This window comes from Gossypium arboreum, chromosome 6 (genome assembly GCF_025698485.1).
Source record: "Gossypium arboreum isolate Shixiya-1 chromosome 6, ASM2569848v2, whole genome shotgun sequence".
Taxonomy (NCBI): domain Eukaryota; kingdom Viridiplantae; phylum Streptophyta; class Magnoliopsida; order Malvales; family Malvaceae; genus Gossypium; species Gossypium arboreum.
In genome coordinates this window covers 120,209,951-120,234,632 of record NC_069075.1, presented here as the reverse complement: position 1 = coordinate 120,234,632, position 24,682 = coordinate 120,209,951, and the positions used below count along the sequence as shown (strand labels likewise).

General features: G+C 37.1%; 2 non-coding genes across 2 annotated transcripts; one reads left to right on the top strand and one right to left on the bottom strand.

Moving 5' to 3' along the window:
- Positions 1–16,888: 16,888 nt before the first annotated feature.
- Positions 16,889–16,995, bottom strand: LOC128294401 (small nucleolar RNA R71). Its single transcript, XR_008284713.1, has one exon. It is a non-coding gene; the product is annotated as a small nucleolar RNA R71 (small nucleolar RNA).
- A 5,806-nt stretch (positions 16,996–22,801) lies between these two features.
- On the top strand, positions 22,802–22,908 carry LOC128294915 (small nucleolar RNA R71). Its single transcript, XR_008285222.1, has one exon. It is a non-coding gene; the product is annotated as a small nucleolar RNA R71 (small nucleolar RNA).
- Positions 22,909–24,682: the final 1,774 nt, after the last annotated feature.

The window sequence follows — 24,682 nt, the reverse complement described above, 5'->3', positions numbered from 1 at the left end:
GACTTGACTGTGATTATTTAATTCAAATATGGGCATGACATTCTGAATACATGACATGTTGCATTGGGTTGGGTTTTTATATGGATGGAGGAAGTGCAAAAGGGCTTATACCCCAGTTTACCGAAAAGGGCTTATGCCCCAGTTCATTGAAAAGGGCTTATGCCCTGATTTACAAAAAGGCTTATGCCCCAGTTTATTGAAAAGGGCTTTGCCCGGTTTATTGAAAAGGGCTTTGCCCGATTATTAAAGAGGCTAGGCCTCGGATATATGATAAAGCACCTATCTTGCCAAGTGGTGTGTTGGTTGGGTGGGTTGAGTTATTCCCACATGGTGTGTTGGTTCATACTGGTGGAGAGTAGCGGATGGTGGGTTGAGTAGTCTCCCAAATGGGCTTGCATACATTCATTGGTATTTCATGTGATATTGAAATGGGCTTGCATACATCCATTGACATTACATGTGATATTGAAATGGGCCTAAGGGCCATACTGTTTCTGATAAAGGCTTGACCCGGTGATATGATTTATGAAAAGGCTTCACCCGATGAATAGATTAAACGAAAGGCTTCACCCAGATATGTCAAGACTAAATAGGGCTTTGGCCCGATTGTACCGATCTTGTGTTTTCACTTGTTTGTTTGTTATTGGGATTACACATTAAGTTTTCGTAAACTCACCCCGTTTCTAACTGTGCAGGTAATCCCTAAGCTTAGATGGTTTGGAGCTGCGAGGGACTCGGGGATGGCCACACTACTATTTCTGTTTCTTTTAATTGCAATAAGTACCCGATTTATTTCTTTATAAGTTTTATCTTATTAATATTATTGTTTGGTTTTGGGTTGTAATAAGGTCATTTTAATTATTTTTCTGGGATTATTTTATTTTTAATAACTTTAATCTGTTTGTTAATAAATGGGCTAGACTTAGGACGTGTTTTCAAAATGATAATTGTTTTCAAAATAACACCACGCCACGATTATCCGATTTATCAAAAATTTCAACTTAAATAAATTACAACTCGATTTAACCAAGTGTGGCAATGGTTGTGGGCATGTCTAGGATTGGATCCAATCAAGTGCTTGGTACTTAAGTAGCTTTCATGGCTCACCTCCTCTGTTTCAGATACCTACCTGGTGGACAACTTCCATTCACTTTATTAACTTAGCAAAGGCTATCTTTTAAAACACTAAGAAGGACGTTGAAAGAGGCATGGGTTTTCTTAAAACCTTCAATGTGACACGTCAGGTCCGGCCATAATGTCTGGGTCGGGTTTGGGGTGTTACATTTAGTGGTATCAGAGCCAAGTTGCAAAACTCGGCTGTGGTATGGGTAGCAGAAAATTATTGTTTTTCTTTTTCCGAAATTGGAGTTTGAAAAGGGTTTTTCTAAAATTTTATTTTGAAATCTCTCAACGAAACTTGACTTGTTTCTGAAAAGATGTTACTAGAGGTGTGGCACACCGAGTCTCCGGCACCAAATCTGTAAGTTCTCTAACTCTGTTTACTGTTATAGATTGAAATGCTATATTGAGAAACCACTATAGATAGTAGCACTATACTGAAACTCTCTAGTTAAGAGTAAACTGTAACGCTTGAATTTAGATTTAGTATTTATTTGGTGTGTGTTTTGGAAATGTAGAAATTGGTTGCATGTGAAATCTATCCGCTCCGATGGACAAATGTTTTGGGTGTATGTTAGTATTATTAGTATCGAGTGCTTGATGGAAGTGTGGTGGTGTAGTCTGAGAGTGGAAAATTTCGAGGACGAAATTTCTTTAAGGGGGTAGAATTATAACACCCCGAATTTGGGCCTAGAAGTATTGGGCCTTAAGTGGGGATCCGTAAGGAGGTTGTATATAGGTATTTAATTGTGCAATGAAATCAAACAATTAAATGTTTGCTTTAGTGGTTAATGGCTTTGAGAAGTGTTGGAGAAATCTTGGGTTTAAACTTGGGCTTTGGAAAAAATTTTGGTATTAAGTGAAAAAAAAAACTTGGATGCTTGGATGAGGGCTTTTTAAATTATTGTGGTAAATAAATGACACAAGGAAGCATGTAGTCTAGTGGTTGTGGCGTCATTAAGGTTGTATGGGAGCCTGGGTTCAAGCCTTGGCTCTTGAAATTTATTTTGGTTTTTTAAGGGAACATGGACTTTGGCCTTTAGACCTTATAATTAATTGGGGATAAAATATGACACAAAAAGCCTTGTGGCTTAGTGGCAAGAAGCATGTGGAGCATCTGAGGGGAGGCATGAATTCGAATCCCATGGCAAGCAAGGAGCATTTATTTTACTAACAGGCGGCAGCATGAGTTGGTGTTGAATTTAAACTCTAATGATGGAGGGATCCCACACCAGGAAGCTAACATAAGAAGGAATGCGAAGCTGGCTTTAAATAGAGAGAACCATGAGGAGAGTAAAGGTACCTTTTTTGGCTGATCCCTTTCGCTGTATGGCGTGCTCGTTTGGGTTGGGCGTCGGCTATGAGTGCTCGGAGCGTGGATTAACTCTAGTCTCCTATCAGGTGTATATTTCTCACTACTCTAGCTGTAGGATGGCTACTTCGGGCCGCGATGGGCCGAAAGGGGCCATGTGGGCCAAATGGGCCTACGGGCCCAATTGGATAAGTTGTTTGATTGTGTAGTAAATATTAGACTAGGCTAGGTGAATCTCATATCTGTGGCTAGATTTGAGCTAAAAGGGCCACACGAGCGTGTGGGCCCATTTGGGCCGAGAATAGGCTTTGGGCCCATTCGTATTGTTATCCCTATTTAGAATACTTTAGTTTACCAAATTACTGAAATGCCCTCAAATTGTAAGATTACCAAAGTACCCTCGATTTATAGAATTACCGTTTTACCCTCGATTTACAAAATTACTAAAATACCCCTGATTTGTAAAATTACTAAAATATCCCCTGATTTGTAAAATTACTGAAATACCCTGGACTTGTAAAAATTACCAAAGTACCCTTAATTTATAGAATTACTGTTTTACCCTCGCTTTACAGAATTACTATTTTACCCTTAATTTACAAAATTACCGTTTTACCTTGGACTGTGAAATTACTGAAATACCCCTATAGGGTAGAATTACCAAAACACCCCTAGTTTGTAAAATTACCAAAATACCACTGGTTTGTGAAATTACCGAAATACCCTCAATTTGTAAAATTACCAAAATACCCTTGATTTACAAAATTACAGAAATACACTTAATTTGTAGATTTACCAAAACAACCTTGTAGGATGAAATGACTAAAATACCCCTAATAGGTAAAAAGACCGTAAAGCCCCTGTAGGGTAAAGTGACCGTAATACCCTTGTATGGTAAAATGATGAATACGCCCTTATGTTCCGTATGACTGATGTGCTTAGGATTTACATATATTGATATTGGAATAGTTAAGTTTGAGTGACAGGTGGTGGTTATCGTAAGTGATTGATTATGGAAACGTTTCAACTTCAACCCGTAACAGGTGTGTACTAACCCTCGTAATAGGTTAGATTAATATTTGCTGAGAAGCCGAAATGCTAAAATACCGGTATTTCGAGAACTTGTGATTTTGCCTTTGCTTAAACTGCGATAGATACGATAAGATCGGTGTTTGGATCGATGGAACAGGTAAGAACTCAATTTTGTGCAGATGGTAAGTTGGGCCTCAATGGGCTTAAATTGGGCCCAATGGGCTTTCGGACCCATTTGGGTAGAATTGATAGAAAATGGAATTTGGAAAAGTTGCATGTTAACACGGTTAGTATTGTTGTAAAATTTGGGTTAAGTAGGCTAAATCAGCATTCGTAGGGCCCATTAGGGGTTTTAGGCCCAAAAGCCTGAATTGGATAAAGTGCGTTAAAGATCATTGTTTAAACACTCGGAAATATTGATAATTGTAATGAACATGGAAAACCCTGATATTTGGTAAAATTACGAAAATACCCTTATAATGTGAAAATGACTGTTTTGCCCTTGTGGGCAAGTGGTGACTTAATTTGTGTGGTTGTGGATTTGATTGTGAATATATGTTGGTGATATGAATGACTTGACTATGATTGTTTAATTCAAATATGGGCATGACATTCGCATACATGACATGTTGCATTGGGTTGGGTTTTATATGGATGGAGGAAGTGTAAAAGGGCTTATGCCCCGCCATCAAAAGGGCTTATGCCCCGCCATCAAAAGGGCTTATACCCGGTTTACGAAAAGGGCTTATACCCGGTTTCAAGAAGGCTTTGCCCGATTATTAAAGAGGCTAGGCCTCGGATATATGATAAAGCAACTATCTTGCCGCCATGGTGTGTTGGTTGGGTGGATTGAGTTATTCCCCACATGGTGTGTTGGTTGGTACGGGTGGAGAGTAGCGGATGGTGGGTTGAGTAGTCTCCCCAAATGGGCTTGCATACATCCATTGACATTACATGTGATATTGAAATGGGCCTAAGGGCCATACCGTTTACAGTAAAGGCTTCGGCCCAATGATATGATTTATGAAAAGGCTTCGGCCTAGTGATATGATTTATGAAAAGGCTTCGGCCCAGTAACCGTTAAATGAAAGGCTTCGGCCCAATATATATCAAGACTAAATAGGGCTTTGGCCCAGATTGTACTAATACTGTGTTTTCACTGTTTGTTTGTTATTGGGATTACACACTGAGTTTTCATAAACTCACCCCATTTCTAACTGTGGAGGTGATGCCTAAGCTTAGATGGTTTGGAGCTGCGAGGGACTCGGAGATGGCCACACTACTGTTTCTGTTTCTTTTAATTGCAATAAGTACCCGATTTATTTCTTTATAAGTTTTATCTTATTAATATTATTGTTTGGTTTTGGGTTGTAATAAGGCCATTTTAATTATTTTTCGGGATTATTTTATTTTAATAACTTTAATCTGCTTTGTTAATAAATGGGCTAGACTTAGGACGTGTTTTCAAAATGATAATTGTTTTCAAAATAACACCACGCCACGATTATCCAATTTATCAAAGATTTCAACTTAAATAAATTACAACTCGATTTAACCAAGTGTGGCAATGGTTGTGGGCATGTCTAGGATTGGATCCAATCAAGAGCTTGGTACTTAGCGACCTTCATGGCTCACCTCCTCTGCTTTGGATACCTACCGGTGCATGCTTCCATTCACTTTATTAACTTAGCAAAGGTTATCTTTTAAAAAATTAAGAAGGACATTGAAAGAGGCATGGGTTTTCTTAAAAACTTCAATGCGACACGTCGAATCCGGCCATAACGTCTGGGCTGGGTTTGGGGTGTTACAGAGAAATCAAACGGATCCTTGAAAAAATAGTAGAATCAAAAAGATTGGGCAATGAAAGTAGACGATGCCTTATGGGCTTACAAAACCGCTTTTAAGACTCCCATAGGGACATCACCTTACGGACTTTTTTATGGAAAAAGTTGTCATTTACCAGTCGAACTAGAGCATAAGGCTATTTGGGCTATTAGATTTCTAAATCTTGATCCCGAACTTGCAGGAAAAAATAGGTTGATTCAGATGAACGAGCTTGATAAATGGTGAGCCATTGCATACGAAAATTAACGCCTATATAAGGAAGCAACAAAGCGGGGCTATGACGTTTTTTTTAAGCAATGAAAACAATTTGAAGTTGGATATCTCGTCTTACTATACAACTCAAGACTCAAATTGTTTCCCGGGAAACTAAAATCACGATGGTCAGGACCCTTCGTAATTCAATCTGTTCTTCCATATGGCACAATATAGGTAAGTCACCCATCATACGGTACTTTCAAAGTAAATCGACACCGTCTCAAACTTTATAATGGTGAGAATTTTAAAGTCGATAGAGAGGAGCTACGACTCCACAAACCGCCCTGAATAAACCAACAAGGTAATAGTCGAGCTTAGACTATAAACAAGTACTTCTCGGGAGGCAACCCGAATTCTAACGGTTTTAACTTATTTAAATTTCAAGTTTTAAAGATTTAGGTCACTAACAGAGTACTTGAAGCACAGGTTCCCAACTCCACACGGCCTAGCACACGATCGTGCTTAAGGCCGTGTATGGAAACACGGTCGTGCGATATGGCCGTGCAGAAATAGGGTAGAAGATTTCTCCAATCACGGGCTGTGATAAAATGCCACAGCCGTGTGACATGGCCGTGGTTGAATCTGCCAAATAAACATGGGCGTATGACACGCCCGTGTCTAGCACCCTTGGTCAACACTATCGCAATACCACAGACGTGTGTGGAGCTACACGACCATGGGAGAAGCGAACTACATCACACACAGTCGTGTCACATGATCACATAGCCACACGACCTATACACAAAGGCATGCCAGAAGGCCGTGTGACAACATCTTAATTTGTGACAAACACGGCCGAGCCATGACCCACGCGGGAGTGTGCATCGGCCGTGCCATTTGAAGAATTAGAATAATCCTTTTATTTTCCTTCCATTAAGTTTTTAAGATTCATTTGTTTTCCTTTTAAACACGGCTTATCTTTTTGATTACTATCAGATTATTCCCTTTACTCTCTTTTTATCATTCAGAATCATGCTTGACATCCAGGTTCATTTCCAATACTCGATCCCACCAATCCAAGAATATCATCCATTCTTAATACAGGAATTTTCACTTCTTCCCCTCTCTTATTCTTATACTTTAATATACATAATTGTACATTGAGGGAAATGTGCATCTTAAGTGTGGGGGGCCATTCATGTCATTATCATAAAAATTCCTAAATGATTACCTTGTTCTCTTGAAAAGCTCTCATATCATATTTAGGAAAAATTTTAATTGATTTATGATTTTGATTGATATATCTTGAATTAAAACATAGGGATTTATGCATTTATTGTTTAAACTTTAAGACATTAGAGAATCAAGCATGATAAGTTTATTTTTAAGAATTTAAAATTATAGGTTGTTTCCCCAAGTCTAGGTATTAGTTTGAATGGGAATTCACGAGTCTAATCAAAAAGCCATAATTTTTGTGAGATTTTTGAGCCTTTTGAGCATCTATTAATCCTTTCATGCTTACTTTTATTATTGCTTTGAGTGCGTTTGTGCTGAACTGTTATTCTAGTACTTGCTTGATTATGCATGTCGAGACCACACCATTTGATTTGATATATCAAAATGATTAAGGCACTTAGGATTAACCCACTCATGCCATGAAAAGCCTACCTCCACGATGAACCTTTAGTAAACCCATTTAAGCCTAACAAGCCATTCCTTGTATTAACCTCAATATTAACCTTTAACCCATTATTGTTGAAATTCCCTAAATTAATCCCTATTTTTGTCGAGGTTTGAGTTGAATGGATTGCTTAGCTATGTTTTGTTCTTAATAGTTAGTCTATATTATTTTAACTTGTTCTTAAAAAAAAACTATGTATACATATCTGTAATTTCATATTCTGAGAAGAAGCTCTGTTGTATGTAAGTGAAGATTAGCTCTTTTTCTAGTTAGGTAAATTTTCAATTCAATGTCGATTCTAACCCTTTCTTTTAGCTTGTGACCACACCCCCTAACCAAGCCTCATTACAACCCTCCAAAGACCTTTTGATTGATGTATCATCTTAAATTATAGTGGTGGAGATTTGATTTTCATGCAAGCCTATGGTAATGACTTTTCATTAATGACTTTTGAGTGCTTCAATTATTGTCCTTAAACACCTCGAGTGATTTGAGTGAATCTTTAGTAAGGATGTGAAAATCTGTGATATTCTGAATCAAAGGTAATTACTTAGATGCGGAGAGACACCTATGTTTGCATGACTAAATACTCAACTTGGAATGTTTGAAACTTTTATGTTCTTTTAGTTGAACTCTCAATGTATGATTACCTATGGATTATTCTGAGATATTATCGATATAAATTATAAGTTGAGAAGAATTTATTTTGATTATGAGTTGAGAATTGTGCTTGAGGACAAGCAAATGCTTAAGTGTGGGGGTATTTGATAAACCGTAAATTATACATTCTTTAATTTCCCATTAGAATTGGTGAATTCAATGCTCCTAATGCTTTAATTTCATGCTTTATACTTAGGAGAGCATAGCAAAGTGAAAGGAACGAGAAACTGGCCAAAAACAGAGAAAATGGGCCAAGGTACGAAATCAACATGGCCTGGACCTCCTCACACGGGAAGTCCACACTGCCGTGTCAATTTGGCAGGCTCAAGCACGGCCTGAAGTAATCAAACATGAGCGTGTGCCACGGGCGTGTCCCTGCTGAGCCCAAGTTGAGTCCAATTCGGAAAAGGCTAATTTTGAGGGCTTCTAGGCATTTCAAAGCCTATAAATACACCCTAGAGGAGGAAGAAAATGGAGACGGAGAATAGGGAGTAAGGAATTACTCCAAGAAAGTCGATTGATCCATCTCAACAGCCGGATTCATCATCAAGACTGAAGATCTCTTCTCAATTTCCCTTCAGGAGTTTTGGGTTTTCTTTATGTTTTGTATTCTTTATTCTTCTGAGATGTTTTCTTATTTAGTTATGAACTAAAACCCCTAAATACCTAAGGGGAATGAAACCTAAGACAAATCTTGTTATTATTTTTTGAATCATATGATAAATATTTAACTTGTTCTTAATTATGTGTTTTTAATTCTTGTTTTGATATCCCAAGATACTGATTCAAGACATGCTGTTATTCAGAGGAGGAATAGACCCTGTCTAAGAGTACATTTGTCATAATTAAGCAGAGTTGATTGCACGCCTAGACATAGGGTGACAAGATTTTGTCGGATTAGGGTGAAACCTAATAAGGGGATCCATAGATCGAGTTAATGCAACCCTAGAGTGTTAATTAGAGAAAAGTCTCAGTTATTCAATCTAGGGATTAGACGTTATTAGTCTTGAAGAGGGATAATAACATAAGTTCGGGATCTCTACGTAACAAGTTGAATGAATAAATCGTCCGATTCGGAGCCAGAATAACAAGTAAAGTCTAGGTGGATTTTTCCTTAGGTATTGTCTTAAGTCAATCGATTTTTCCCAAAAGCAATTCCCCAATTCTTTTCTCTATGCGTTCTTAGTTTAGATAATTAGTTAATTAAAGCAAAACATCTTTATTCTTAGGCTAGATAATAAAAAGGCAGTCATTACTAGTACTTTTAGTTCCTTTGGGTTCGACAATCCGGTCTTGCTAAAACTATACTACTGTTCGATAGGTACACTTGCCTACATCGCGATAATAGTTAGTTCAAGAACGAGTAACTATAAATATTTAAAACCTATCACGAAATAACACGACCAATCATAACAACTTTTATACCGAGATTATCATTAATACATTTTCACATTTCACACTTATGCTATAATCTATCCATATGCCAATTATGCCAAAATCAATCATCAAGTACTTAAGTCATATGCACACATTCATCCATGTCAAACAACATGATCACACCATAAAACATTGGAAAATACACATGAATAATCAAATGATCAGCATAAGCCATCATTCATGGCTATATACAAATTGGACTATAACCATTATAGGCCAACACATTTGGCCACATTAGCATTGACAAAATTACAAAGATAGGGCCCCTATACATTCCATAGACTTAAGTATTTGAATACTTATACCACAAATGATAGCTTGATAGTGTGATTGAATATCCGGCGATCTCCACCCTGCGCTAGCTATATAAACCTATAAGAGATGAAAAGGGAGGGGGTAAGCTATAAAGCTTAGTAAGTTCATATGAAAATAATAAGCAATTTATTAATATGCTTTTTCCAAATTCTTACAACATGTTCTCAAGGTATCACAATTATAATTGCATATTATTCCACTATTTGTTCAAATTCCAGTCAAGCTATCTACTCGAGTCATAGTTGCTAAATTATTTATTTCTAGAGATATGGAGATCCAAATTAATATTTGTTAATTTTTCCTGAAACTATACTCACTTATATTCTTACCATAAGATTTTCAAAATTTTTGGTTTAGCCAATAAGTACAGTTTATTCTTCAAAGTTACCCTTTTTCGCTATCTGACAGTTCTGACCCTCTTCACTAAAAAATAATTATATCCTCATACAGAATATGAATGATGTTTTCATTTGTTTCTTTAGAAAATAGACTCATTATAGATTCTAATAATATAAACCATAACCCCTAATTATTTTTGTACAATTTTTAATGATTTTCCAAAATCAGAATAGGGGATTCCGAGATCATTTTGACCCTAACTCACAAAAAATTCAAATATCTCATAATCTGAAATTCTTTTGCTTACACTGTTTCTTCTATGTAAACATAGACTCTATAAGCTCTAATTTTATATTTTAGTCATCCTCTAACTCGATTTCCACAATTTTTGGTGAATTTGCAAAGTTGGACTACAGTTACTATCCAAAACAGTTTTAGTACAAAAATGATGATAACTAAGCTGATCACACCTTCACCAATCATTTCAACCATCATGGTATAAATACATATTTATACAACATAAGCATGAACCCATAATCACAAGGTCATCAAGAAATCATTCTCATAGACATGACTTACTTATTTACTTCGTTACAAAGATGCATTATAACTCATGTACATACCTGTACGAATCCTTACCATTTCATACATACACGTAATGCCGTTGCATCTTCAATGTCTCGCACAATAAGTGCCATACTCAATGTCTTGCACACCAAGTTCCATTCTTAATATGTTGCACACTAAGTGCCATATACATATATAGCCAAACCTATCTCCAATCGTACACCAAGTGCCACATTTAGCCGAAGCTATTTTGAACTGCGCATTAAATGTCATTTCTTTTTAGCCGATATGTCGTTAAACATAACAATAGTCATGTATATACAATTTATATAATATCAAAGCATTAAAAGCATAAATTTAACAATGCTTATTACATATACCTCGATTGTTAAAACGACAGAACGGATTGATTAGTCCGGTTCTTTGTTTTTCCCCTATTCTAGATCCAATTCTCGATTATCTCAATAAATTGAGCCATGAAGATGCCGAACCCTAAAAGAAAACCATGGTTGTTTCTTTTCTCTATATTCGGTGGAAGATGAAGAAATATAACATGATTTTGGCTTATATTTTATTTATTATTAACTTTAATTACCTATTTACCTTTAACCCTTTAAAAATATTAATAAATACACCAAATGCCACTCCACTAACCTCCACTATCTCATAAATGGGCTATTTACCACATAAGCACCTTCTTTATTTAATTCCATAGCCATTTAATACCTTTAACTTATAGAATTCAACTTTTATGCTTTACGTGATTTAGTCTTTTTTACTGAATTAACCATTCAAACGGTAAAATTTCTTTACAAAATTTTCACACGAACATTCTATCATACTGTAAACCTTATTAAAATAATAAAATAAATATTTTGACTTTGGACTTGTGGTCCCAAAACTACTGTTCCGATCTGACCCAAAAATGGGTTGTTACATTCTGGAGGAACCTCACCTCCACTCTAGCATCATTAGTAGGTAAAGATTGGGCTTCCACCCATTTGGACATATAATCAACGGCTACTAAGATGTATTTATTTCCAAATGAGCTAGGGAATGGACCCATAAAATCAATACCCCATACATCAAATATTTCACATGAAAGTATATACGTTTGAGGCATTTCGTTATGTTTGGAGATATTACCTGTTCGTTGGCATTTATGACAAGAATTAACATACCTATTGGTGTCTTTGAATAGTGTGGGCCAATAAAAACCTGATTCGAGCACTTTATGTACGGTCCTAGTCCCACTGTAATGTCCTCCAGTCGGTCCTAAGTGGCAATGTTCCAAGATTTTAATTGCTTCTGACTTTGTAACTCATCTTCTGATGACTTGATCTACACATATACGAAAAAGAAAAGGATCCTCCCAAAAGTAGTTTTTAACATCAGTAAAGAACCGCTTCTTTTGTTGATGTGTTAGCCCTTTTGGTGTAACATTAGCGGCTAAATAATTTGCAATGTCTACAAACCAGGGTTCCAGAGTCAGATATAGCAAAGAGTTGTTCTTTAGGGAACGAGTCATTTATCTCATGTTCATCAAGCTCCTTAAGATTTGGGTTTTCTAATCTGGATAGATGATCTGCTGCAATATTTTTCGCTCCCTTCTTATCTTGAATTTCTAAATTGAATTCCTGAAACAATAATATCCATCTTATTAGTCGAGGCTTTGCATCTGTTTTAGTAAGGAGGTATCGAAGAGCTGAATGGTCAGTGTATACAACAACTTTAGATAATATTAAATATGGTCTAAATTTATCGAATGCAAAAACCACAGCTAATAATTCTTTCTCAGTCGTTGTATAGTTTTCTTGTGCGACTGTCAATGTCTTACTAGCATAATAGATTGGTTGAAAATGCTTGTTTCTTCGCTGTCCAAGAATCGTACCTACTGCAAAATCACTCGCACTAATTCCAATCAAGCGCAACTACAATCGGAGCATTAATTAATTCATCCTTAATAGTATTAAATGCTTCTAAACATTCCTGATTGAAATTGAAAGGCACATCTTTTTCTAGTAAATTCATTAAAGGCTTAGCTATTTTAGAAAAATCCTTGATAAATCTTCTATAAAATCTATCATGACCTAAAAAACTTCGAATAGCCTTAACTGAACTAGAGGGAAGCAATTTCTCAATAGTTTCATCTTTTGCTTTGTCAACCTTGATCCCCTTGCTAGAAATTTTGTGGCCTAACACAATCCCTTCACAAACCATGAAGTGACATTTTTCCCAATTCAGTACAAGGTTCGTTTCCTCACATCTTATTAGAACTCGTTTTAAATTTTTAAGGCAAAGATGGAAGGAGTTACTGAATACCGAGAAGTCATCCATAAATACCTCCATAATGTCTTTTACGAGTTCATCAAAAATGGTCAACATGCATCACTGAAAAGTAACAGGGGCGTTACATAATCCAAAAGGCATTCGTCGATAAGCAAACGTACGGTATGGACATGTAAATGTAGTTTTCTCTTGGTCCTCAGGAGCTATTAGGATTTAGAAGTAACCAGAGAGTCCATCTAGAAGCAATAATACATATGCCCAGATAATCTTTCCAACATTTGATCAATGAATGGTAAGGGAAAGTGATCCTTTCTTGTGGCATCGTTCAATTTCCTATAGTCAATGCAAACGTTTTATCCCGTTACTGTTCTTATTGGGATCAATTCATTCTTCTTTTTAGCCGCAACAATCATGCCTCCTTTCTTAGGGACAACCTACAGAGGACTCACCCATGAACTGTCAGAAATAGGATAAATAATTCCTGCATCTAGAAGTTTAATTAGCTCAGCTTTTATGACTTCTTTCATGTTAGGATTCAGTCGTCTTTGAGTTTGCATGCAAGGTTTATATTCATCTTCCATTAAAATATTAAATGTGTAGAAAGAAGGACTGATCCCTCTTATGTTAGAAATCTTCCAGGCTATAGCTCTTTTATGCTCCTTCAACACTTGAAGTAACTCATCCTTTTCAGTTGGCTGTAAATCTGAAGCAATAATTACTGGTAATATGAAGTTATTTCCAAGAAACGCATATTCTAAGTGAATTGGTAATTGCTTCAATTCCAATTTAGGAGGTTCTTCAACAGAGAGTTTTAATTTTAATTCCTTGTTTACCTCAATACCCTCATAGCTCTTCTGTCTCAGTGAAGACTCATTAGAATTTAACTCGGCTTTTGCCTTACTAACGCATAATCATCATCATTTATCTCCTCTCCTTGGGCAAGGCACAGTTCCAACGTGTCCTTATGAATGATTTCCTGTAAAGAATCTTGAGTAGCATGATCAATAGAATCAATAAAATAACAGGAGTTATCTTGTTCTCTAGAAAATCTTATGGCATCATAAATTTTAAAAATAATCTCTTTTTCACCTACCCTAAGCACAAGTTTACTGTCACCCACATCAATAACAGCCCTAGCAGTGGCTAAAAATGGGTGACCTAAAATTAAAGGCAACTCAATATACTCATCCATGTTAAGCACAAAAAAATCAATAGGGAATATGAATTTATCGACTTTTACGAGTAATCTTCAATAATTCCCCTAGGATATTTACTAGATCTATCAGCTAGTTGAATACTCATCCTAGTAGGTTTTGGTTCCCTAAGGCCAAGTTGCTTGAACATTTTGTAAGGCACCAAATTAATGTTAGTGCCTAAATTAGCTAGTGCATTTTCAACATTTAAACTACCAATTAAGCAGGGAATAGTAAAACTTTCTGGATCTTTTAGTTTGGTTGGTAGTTTATTTTGGAGTTTGGTCGAGCACTCTTCGTTGAGTTCTACTGTAGACAACTCTTCAAACTTCCTTTTATTTGTTAGAAGCTCATTCAAGAATTTTGCATATGTAGGCATCTGCGAGATAGCTTCAACAAAAGGTAAGTTAATATGCAACTATTTAAAAAGTTCAAGAAATTTACTGAATTGTGCGTCCATGCAGTCTTGCTTCAACTTTGTTGGATACGGGATTGGTGGTTTATATTCCCTCAGCACCAGTTTTTCACTATTTTCGGGTTTTACCTCCTCATCCTCTTTCCTATCGGCTTCTTCTGGTAGCTTCCTTTCAGATTCAGTTAACACTTTCCCACTTCTTAGGGTAACCGCTTTCACATGCTCTTTTGGGTTGGGTTCGGTGTTACTAGGCAGATTCCCTGGTGGTCTTTCTGAAATCATCTTAGCCAGCTGTCCTATTTGATTCTCGAGCCCTTGAATCGATGCTTGTTGATTTTTAAGTGCAGTTTCAGTGTTCTGAAAATGGGTTTCTGCCACTGAAATAAACTTCATCATTATCTCTTCAAGGTTCGGGTTTTTATCTTATTGGTAAGGTTGTTATTGGAAGCCTGAAGAGGGTGGTTGACAAACCGTAATTTATACATATTTTTACCCCATGCTTAACGTATTTTATAGATGATTTCCTATTAGAATTGGTGAATTTGATGCTCCTAATGCTTTAATTTCATGTTTTATACTTAGGAGAGCATAGGAGAGCAAAAGGAACGAGAAACGGGCCAGAAACTGAGAAAATAGGCCAAAGTACAAAATCAACACGGGCTGGACCTCTTCACATAGGCAAACCTTTGGCAGTTTTGAAGCACGATTCACATGGGCGTGTCACGCGAGCGTGTCTCTGCCGAGCCCAAGTTGAGTCCAATTTGGAAAAGGCTAATTTTGAGGGCTCTTATGCATTCCAAAGCCTATAAATACACCCTAGAGGAGGAAGAAAAGGGAGACATAGAATAGGGAGTAAGGAATTACTCTAAGAAAGCTGATTGATCCATCTCAGAAGCCGGATTCACTGTCAAGACTAAAGATCTCTCCTCAATTTCCCCTTCAGGAGTTTTGGGTTTTCGTTATGTTTTGTATTCTTTATTATTCTGAGATGTTTTCTTATTTAGTTATGAACTAAAACCCCTAAATACCTAAGGGGAATGAAACCTAAGACGACTCTTGTTATTATTCTCTGAATTGTATGGTAAATATTTAACTTGTTCTTAATTATGTGTTCTTAATTCTTGTTTTGATATCCCAGGATACTGATTCAAGATAAGCTCTTATTCAGAGGAGGAATAGACCCTGTCTAATTTGTCATAATTAAGCGGAGTTGATTGCGCACCTTGACATAGGGTGACAAGATTTTTCCGAATTAGGGTGAAACCTAATAAGGGGATTCATAGATCGAGTTAATGCAACCCTAGGGTGTTAATTAGAGAAAGGTCTCAATTATTCAATCTAAGGATTAGACGTTATTAGTCTTGAATAGGGATAATAACATAACTTAGGGATCTCTGCGGAACAAGTTAAATGAATAAATCGTCCAATTCAAAGCCAAAATAACAAGTAAAGTCTAGGTGGATTTTTCCTTAGGTATTGTCTTAATTCAATCGATTTTCGCAAAAGCAATTCCCCAATTCCATTCTATGTGAATTCTTAGTTTAGATAATTAGTGAGTTAAAACAAAAACCTCTTTATTTTTTGGCTAGATAATAAGAAGACAGTCATTACTAGTACTTTTAGTTCCTTTGGGTTCAACAATCTGGTCTTGCTAAAACTATACTATTGTTCGATAGGTACACTTGCCTACATCGCGATAATAGTTAGTTTCAAGAACGATTAATTATAAATATTTAAAACCTATCACGAAATAACACGATCAAGTTTTTAGCGCCGTTGCTGGGGAACTGAGATATTAGGAATGCTCAATTTTTATTACTTTAGCCTTTTATTTTTCTTGCAAGTTAATTTAATTTTTTTTATTATTATTACCTATTAATTTACTTTGTCCTTCTTTTGGCAGGTTTTTATAGTTTATGACTAGAAAAAACCCGTCACGAGCACTACTTTTGGACGAAGAAATCTATCGCACAGTTCGCAGAAACCAAAGAGAAATAAGGTAAAGCTTAAGATACACAGAGAACGAGCAAGAGGACGATACTCAACCCCTAGCCGAAGAGATGGCTGAAAACCAAGACAATCAGCTACCTCCTACAATTGTGGTTAATCAAAATCTTGCTCCACGCAATACGTATGATTATGCTAAACCTTCTTTAACAGGAACTGGATCGAGCATAGTTTGACCTGTTGTAGCTGCAAATACTTTTGAACTGAAATCTAACACTATTCAAATGATACAGCAACTTGTTCAGTTTGATGGTTTGCAGGATAAGGATTCCAACACTTATTTAGCCAACTTCTTAGAACTATACGATACATTTAAAATTAATGGTGTTTCTGATGATGCCATTCATCTTTGGTTATTCTATTTTTCATTAAGGAACAAAGCTAAACAGTGGTTGAACTCGTTACTACAATGGTCAATTACTACTTGGGAATAAATGACCGAAAAATTTTTACTAAAATATTTTTCGCCGGCTAAAACGGCTAAATTACGTAATGATATCTCTTCTTTTGTGTAGATGGATTTAGAAACACTCTACGATGCATGGGAGAGATACAAGGACCTTTTGAGAAGGTTCCCTCACCATGGGTTACTGCTTTGGTTACAAGTTGAAACGTTCCATAATGGCCTGAATCCTTCGACTCGACAAATGGTTGATGCAGCTGCTGGCAGAACCATCAATAATAAAACACTTGAAAATGCCTATGAGTTTATAAAGGAGATGTCACTAAATAACTATCAGTGGCAAGTCATGAGGACAAAGCCAACGAAAACAGCCGGCATTTATAACATCGATTCAGTCACCATGCTCTCTAATCAGGTAGAACTCTTGAGTAAGAAAATTGATGGTTTTTTTAGTTCTTTACAGGTTCACCGAGTAATTTAGTGCGAAGCAAGTGGAGGTGGAACAAGCCATTCGGAATACCAACCTTATGGTCACAATATGTATAACGAGTAATTAAATTACATGGGTAATAATCCTCGACCTCAAAACAATCAATACAGTAACACTTACAATGCAGGTTGGAGGAACCACCCCAATTTCTTGTGGGGTGGTCAAGGAAATCAAAGACCACAACCACCTACAGGCTACCAACAACCACCCTACCAATAGGAAAAGAAGCCGAACCTTGAAGAGATGCTCTCAAAGTTTGTACCTGTGTCAGAAACTCATTTTTTAGAATACCAAGACAGTACTTAAAAATCAACAAGCATCGATCCAAGGGCTCGAAACTCAGATAGGCCAGCTTTCCAAATTAATCTCTGAATGACCACAAGGTAGTTTTCCAAGTAATACCGAACCTAACCCAACGGAACAGCTCAACGCGATTAATGTTTAAGATGAAGAAGGGGTTGTTGAGCCTGAGCCAGAACCGAGGCAAGAAACTGTGGTAAGCAAAGGTCAAGGTGAGGTAGATCACAATAAAAGAAAAACGATTCATGTAGAATATAAACCTCGTGTGCCATACCCCAACGCGACAAGGAAAGACCGCTCAGATAAACAATTTGGTAAATTCTTTAAACTCTTAAAAAAATTACGCATTAACTTACCGTTTATTGAAACGCTATCGCAGATGCCAAACGCAATGAAATTTTTAAAGGAGCTTTTAGCAAATAAGCGAAAGTTGGACGACGCGTCGTATGTGGAGCTAAACACAGTGTGCTCAGCTATTCTGCAAAATAAGCTACCGAACAAACTAAAAGATCCAGGGAGTTTTACGATTCCTTGCTTAATTGGTAGTTTAGATGTTAATAATGCATTAGCTAATTTAGGGGCTAGTATCAACGTCATGCCTTACAAAATGTTTAAGCAGCTAGGTCTCGGGAAACCCAAACAGACTAGGATGAGCATTTAATTAGCAAATAAAACTATAAGATTCCCTAGGGGTATTATTGAAGATGTGCTAGTTAAAATCGATAAATTTATATTTCCCGTTGATTTCATTGTTCTAGACATAGAGGAGGATAGCAACACTCCTTTAATTCTAGGAAGGCCCTTTTTAGCAACTACTAAAGCAATTATTGATGTTGGCACAGGTGAACTTACACTCCATGTGGGAGACGAAACAGTCACCCTTCAAGCTCACAATTCTGGCAACACAATAGAAATTGAAGGTGATCGTCTAAACCATTCTACTAAACTGACAATATGGTGCAACCTTCTTTGCAGGAAATGAGTCTGAAGGAAGTACATGAACCATTCTTAAGCAATAGTAGAGGACCCATTCATGACGATCAAAGGCTACAAATCGAGGAGCTAGATGAATGGCGGACGCATAAACCGAGAACACCCGACAAACTGAATCTACGATAGAACGAGCTCAATACCTTTCCAAATCAACTTAAGGTTGGAGATAAAGTCTTATTAGATGCCGCCGATCCTCACATTGTCACTACTACACCGAATGAAGAAATCCCTGGTACGGCACTTAGTATTTTTCCATTCGGTACAGTTGAGGTAAGTCACCCCAAGTTCGGCACTTTTAAGGTAAACAACACTCGTTTAAAACCTTATTTTGATGAGATTAATAGCAGGAATGACGAGTATAAACTCCTCAAACCACCATGATCATTCAACAGAGAGGTAAGTCGAGCTTAGACTATAAATAAGTGCTTCTTGGGAGGCAACCCGAGCACTAAATGTATTAACTTCTTTAAAATTTAGTCTTCAACATCTAACTTACTAACGGAGCACTTGAATACAGGTTTTCCATAAGGACACGGCCAAGAGCATGGGCATGCTTATGGCCGTATGAAAATAGGGCAACAATTTTTCCCAAACACGGGCTATGATAAAATGCCACGGCTGTGCGACATGGCCGTGGTTGAACCTGCCAAAACAACACGGGCTTGAGACACGCCCATGTGTAAGAACCGTGGTCGAACCTGTTAAAACAGCACGTCCGTGTCTACCACCCGTGGTTGAACCTGCCAAAGTAACACGGGCGTGAGTTTTTATACACGGGCGTGGGAGAAGCGAACAACGCTAGACACGGCCGTGCCATGTACACCCACACGCCCAATGAACACGAACGTGTACTAAATGTCAGACGCACCCAAATTCAAAATTCGTGAATCACACGGGCTGAAATTGGGGAACACGGGCGTGTTACCTGGCCGTGTGCCCAAAAATCTATAAATACCTTGCACTATTCACTTTTTTCCCCATTCGAAAACCCTAACCCTAGCAGCTGCAAGTCCACACGCCCTTCCTACCATGCCCGTGCGTCGCTTCCCACTCCATTTTTGACGCTCAATCTCTCTCCCCTAGCGTTTGTTTACTCCTTTCACTTCTATTTTACTTATTTCTAATGCTTATTATCAACAAAATCTTCATATCTTTTGAACTATTTTTCATTTTGCTCATTATTCTATCATTTAATATGCATTCTTAGGTTAGTTATCATACATTTCATGTTAAATCGAGTTATTAGGGAAACCTCATACCCATGACATTACTATGCTTATTCTCATGCTATTACCATGCCAATGCCTATCATTTAATTTGCATTCTTAGGTTAGTTATCATACATTCCGTGTTAAATCGAGATTAGGAAAACCTCATACCCATTACATTACTATTCTCATTCTCATGGTTACTTTGGTTGAGTTTGCTTCGTATTAGTAGTTTTGGCTGAAATAGTTAGTTCAAATTCATGACTTTTTACTTTTTCAAATTCGTTTAACTATTATTATTATTCTTTATATTGCAGGCTTCTAATGTTATCTTCACGAGTCCCTGCTTCGAAAAAGAGGCAGGGAACGTCATCTTTCGCGGGTCCAACCATGGAAATTCGTCACCCTCTCCTTTAGTTCACCCGAAGGCCCTAATAAGAACTTTTCCAAATACTTCGGGCCCGACCTTTAATTGCGGGCCGCTGCATCGACTGGGCTGCCGTAGAATAAGTTCAGCTAGCTGATGCGATTCGGGCCCTCTTAACCACCGACCCTTAGGAGCTATTCTTTGGGATCATCGAACCAACATACCTCGAGCTCACAATGGAACTATGCTCAATGTTCCATCTTCAAACTGTAATGACGAACTACGAAGATCCCGACACGGTCCAGTTTCGCCTAGGCGGGTTAGTCTGCCAGCTAAGCGTCCCAGAGTTCGGTGCTGCACTGGGTTTATATACGGAGAAATTCAAGGAGGAAAATGACTTACATGCTCTCAACCGCCACATCCATCGTTCTCCTTCACGGTGCTGAGACGCACTAGTACCAAGTGGGGCCACCTACAATCCTAGCCGCACCAAGGCATCGGCTCTCCCTCCATCTCTGAGGTACCTACATGCCATTTTGGCTCACACGATTACAGGGAGGCGAAAGAGCACTAGCATCGTCAACACTCACGACTCCTACTTCTTATGGTGCATGTTGCACAGGCACGTCATCGACCTTGCCTATTTCATTGCCCTCGCGATTCATCACCAGACGGAGCAGCATAGGAAGAGGGTCATCTCCATTGGCCCCTACGTGACTCTGTTGGCTCGACACTTTGGGCTCCTCAGCACTGCGACCCAAGAATCATCCCTTACCCTCATCGGCCAGATGTCTCCACAAGGCATCTCGAGCATGCTTAGCATGAGGATGATCGAGAGGCGCCAAGAAACCTACCCTCCCCAATATCGTCTCACCCAATCTACCAAAGAGGAGGCCCACGAGGACATTCCTGATGATGTCCCTCCATAGCACGAGGACCCACCGACTCAGCCACCACCACCCTCTCGTCCAATTCATGCGGTGACTTCATATGCTGACATCTCTGAGTGCCTCACTCGATTCGAGCAACAGTGTTTTCAACAATTTGACAACATTGATGCTAATCTACAGCAGATTTGTCAGCACCTCCACATCTCATCGCCAGTCCCACCTCGTGAACCATCCAGCGATGAAAATGTTTAAAAATATTTATTTATTATTTTATGTTTTTAATTTTTATTAAAACTACTTTTTATTTTTATTAGATTTTAGAATTTTATTTTTAATTATCAATTTCAGTTATTTCTTTATGAGTAATTATTCTTCCAAATATCCCATAAAAATTTCTTGATTTTATCACAGTTATATAGAGCTCTTATGCTCATCATCACATAGGAACTAAAACTCCACCGAGAAAGGTTCTCCACGACAGCCATGTCCTGATCGACCACGACCATAGCTACCACTAGATATAATATTCTTTTAGCGTAGGACTTATGGATTAATGAACCTCTACAATCGTCGGAGTATCCTCCTTCACTCTCGAACCGATTACTCTCCAAAACTCCAGTTCGAAGAATTCATCATATAGGAAGTTTCACTTCTCCCCTTATCTTATTTTTATATTTTAATATCTATCTTTGTACATTGAGGGCAATGTGCATCTTAAGTGTGGGGGGGTATTTATTTCATTATCAGAAAAATCCCTGAATAACTACTCTGTCCTCTAGAAAAGCTCTCATATCATATTTAGGATAAATTTTGATTGATTTATGATTTTAATTGATATATCTTGAATTAAAACATAGGCATTTGTGCATTTATTGTTTAAACCTTTAGACATTAGAGAATCAAGCATGATAAGTTGATTTTTAAGAATTTAAAATCTTAGGTTGTTTCCCCAAAGTTTAGGTATTACTTTGAGTTGAAATTCACACGTTTTAAACATCAAAAAGCCATAATTTTTGTGAGATTTTTGAGCCATTCTCTGTGAATTCTTAGTTTAGATAATTAGTTAGTTAAAACAAAAAACCTCTTTATTTTTAGGCTAGATAATAAGAAGACAGTCATTACTAGTACTTTTAGTTCCTTTTGGTTCGACAATCTGGTCTTGCTAAAACTATACTACTGTTCGATAGGTACACTTTCCTACATCGCGATAATAGTTAGTTTCAAGAACAATTAATCATAAATATTTAAAACCTATCACGAAATCACACGATCAGTGGTGGTCTCTGATTCCCTTGGTCTCCCCATGAGAAATTTGGGTGGTTCCTCCACCCTGCGTTGTAAGAGTTACTGTAAGGATTATTTTGAGGTTGAGGATTATTACCCATATAATTTATTTGCTCATTCTCCATGTTATTCTGAATTTCTCGTTCCAACTCCACTTGCATCGCACTGCATTACTGGATGTACCTACGTAGAACCAAATAAACCATCAATCTTTCTATTCAAAAGTTCTACCTAATTTGAAAGCATAGTAACCGAGTCGATGTTAAAAATGTCGGTTGCTTTTGTCAGCTTTGTCCTCATGACTTGCCAATGATAATTGTTTAGTGACATCTCTTCTATGAACTCATAAACCTCTTCAGGTGTCTTATTATTGATGGTTCCAACAGCAACTGCATCAACCATTTGTCTAGTTGAGGGATTCAAACCGTTGTGGAAAGTTTGAACCTGTAGCCAAAGAGGTAACCCATGGTGAGGGCACCTTCTCAAAAAATCCTTGTATCTCTCCCATGCATCATCAAGTGTTTCTAAATCCATCTGCACAAAAGAAGAAATATCATTCCTAACCTTTGCCGTTTTAGCAGGCGAAAAATATTTAAGCAAAAATGTTTTGGTCATTTGTTCCCAAGTAGTGATTGACCCTTGTGGTAACGAGTTCAACCACTATTTAGCCTTATTCCATAATGAAAAGGGAAATAACCAAAGGCAAATGGCATCGTCAGAAACGCCATTGATCTTAAAGGTGTCACAGAATTCCAAAAAATTTGCTAAATGAGTTTGGATCCTCGTCCTGCAAACCATTAAACTGAAAAAATTGTTGTATCATTTGAATCCTGTTAAGTTTCATTTCAAAATTATTTGCAGCAATAGTAGGTCTAACTATACTCGATTCAACTCCTATTAAATTGGGCTTAGCATAGTCGTACATAGTATGAGGAGCAAGATTCTGATTCACTGGATTTGCGGCAACCATAGGAGGCAGCGAATTATTTTGATTTTCGGCCATCTCCTCGGTGTTATTGGTATCGTCCTCGTGCTCTTCCTCTATATACCATAGACTTTTCCTTATCTCTCTACGATTTCTCCGAGCTGTGCTTTTAATTTCGTTGTCAAAAAGTAGAGGTCCTGACATGTTTCCTCTAGTCATAAACTATAAAAACCTGCCAAAAAAAATAAAAGAAAAATTAGTAATAAAAACAAAATTAAATTGCAATAAAAATAAAAATGGCTAAAGTAATAAAAATTAAGTGTTCCTAATATCTTAGTCCCTAGAAACAGCTCCAAAAACTTGATGGTCTCTAAACTAACTCAAAATTTGATTAAGGTAAGCGCACCTATCGAACAATAGTATAGTTATTGTAACAGCCCGATTTAGACCCTAATCAGAATGGCGGTTTCGGAACCACGAATCTGAGTTAAAAAATATTTAAAAATTATTTTTTGTTTTTATTTTGTGTGAATTTATATCTGTAAAATTTTTGTGATTTAATTTTGTTGTTTAGGTATCCTGTAACATCCAGATTTTTGGGTTTTTCGTAATTTCTGAGAAAGAGGTAAAGTTTTTAAAATTTGGTATTTGGTTGTAATATCCTGAATTAGGGTTTAATCGGAATAATGGTTTCGTGATCACAAATCCGAGATAGAAATAATTATTTTATAATTATTTTGATGAATATGATATGATTGCATGATTGTGTGAAAATTTCGTGATGAAATTCTATGCCTAAAGTGTTTAAATTGAAAGTAGGGACTAAATCGAATAAGTTGCAAAATTTGCATTCTAGAAGTTTTTAGTATGAAATTGCATTGAAATGTTAATTAGGAGGTCTTAAATAGCAATTTGACCAATTTCTAAGTCTATGGACAAAATTGGACATGGATGGAATTTTGGAAAGTTTAGTAGTAAGGGCATTTTGGTCATTTAGTTATTAAAATGAATTAAAAACAAAATTAAAAGCCAATTTTTGTCCATCTTCTTCATTAGGCCAAAATTTCAAGGGTTCTCCATAGTTAGGGTTTGTTTCAAGCTTCCAAGCTCCATAGTAAGTGATTCCAAGCCCCGTTTTTAATGTTCTTTACGTTTTTGGAATCCCGGTAGCTCGATTAAGCTTATGTTAGCAATAATTCAACCTAGGGTTTATATTTGGAAAAATACCCATAGGTGAAATTTGTGTATTTTGATGTTTTATGATAGAATATGGGGTTTTAAATTATGTTAGACAACTTGTGCTACTCGGTTTTGAGTGAAAACGAGTAAAAGGGCTTAATCGGCAAAAAATACCTAATAGTCACAAGTATATGTTAGAGTAAGAATTTGATGTTGCCATAGAAGGAAAAATGATCA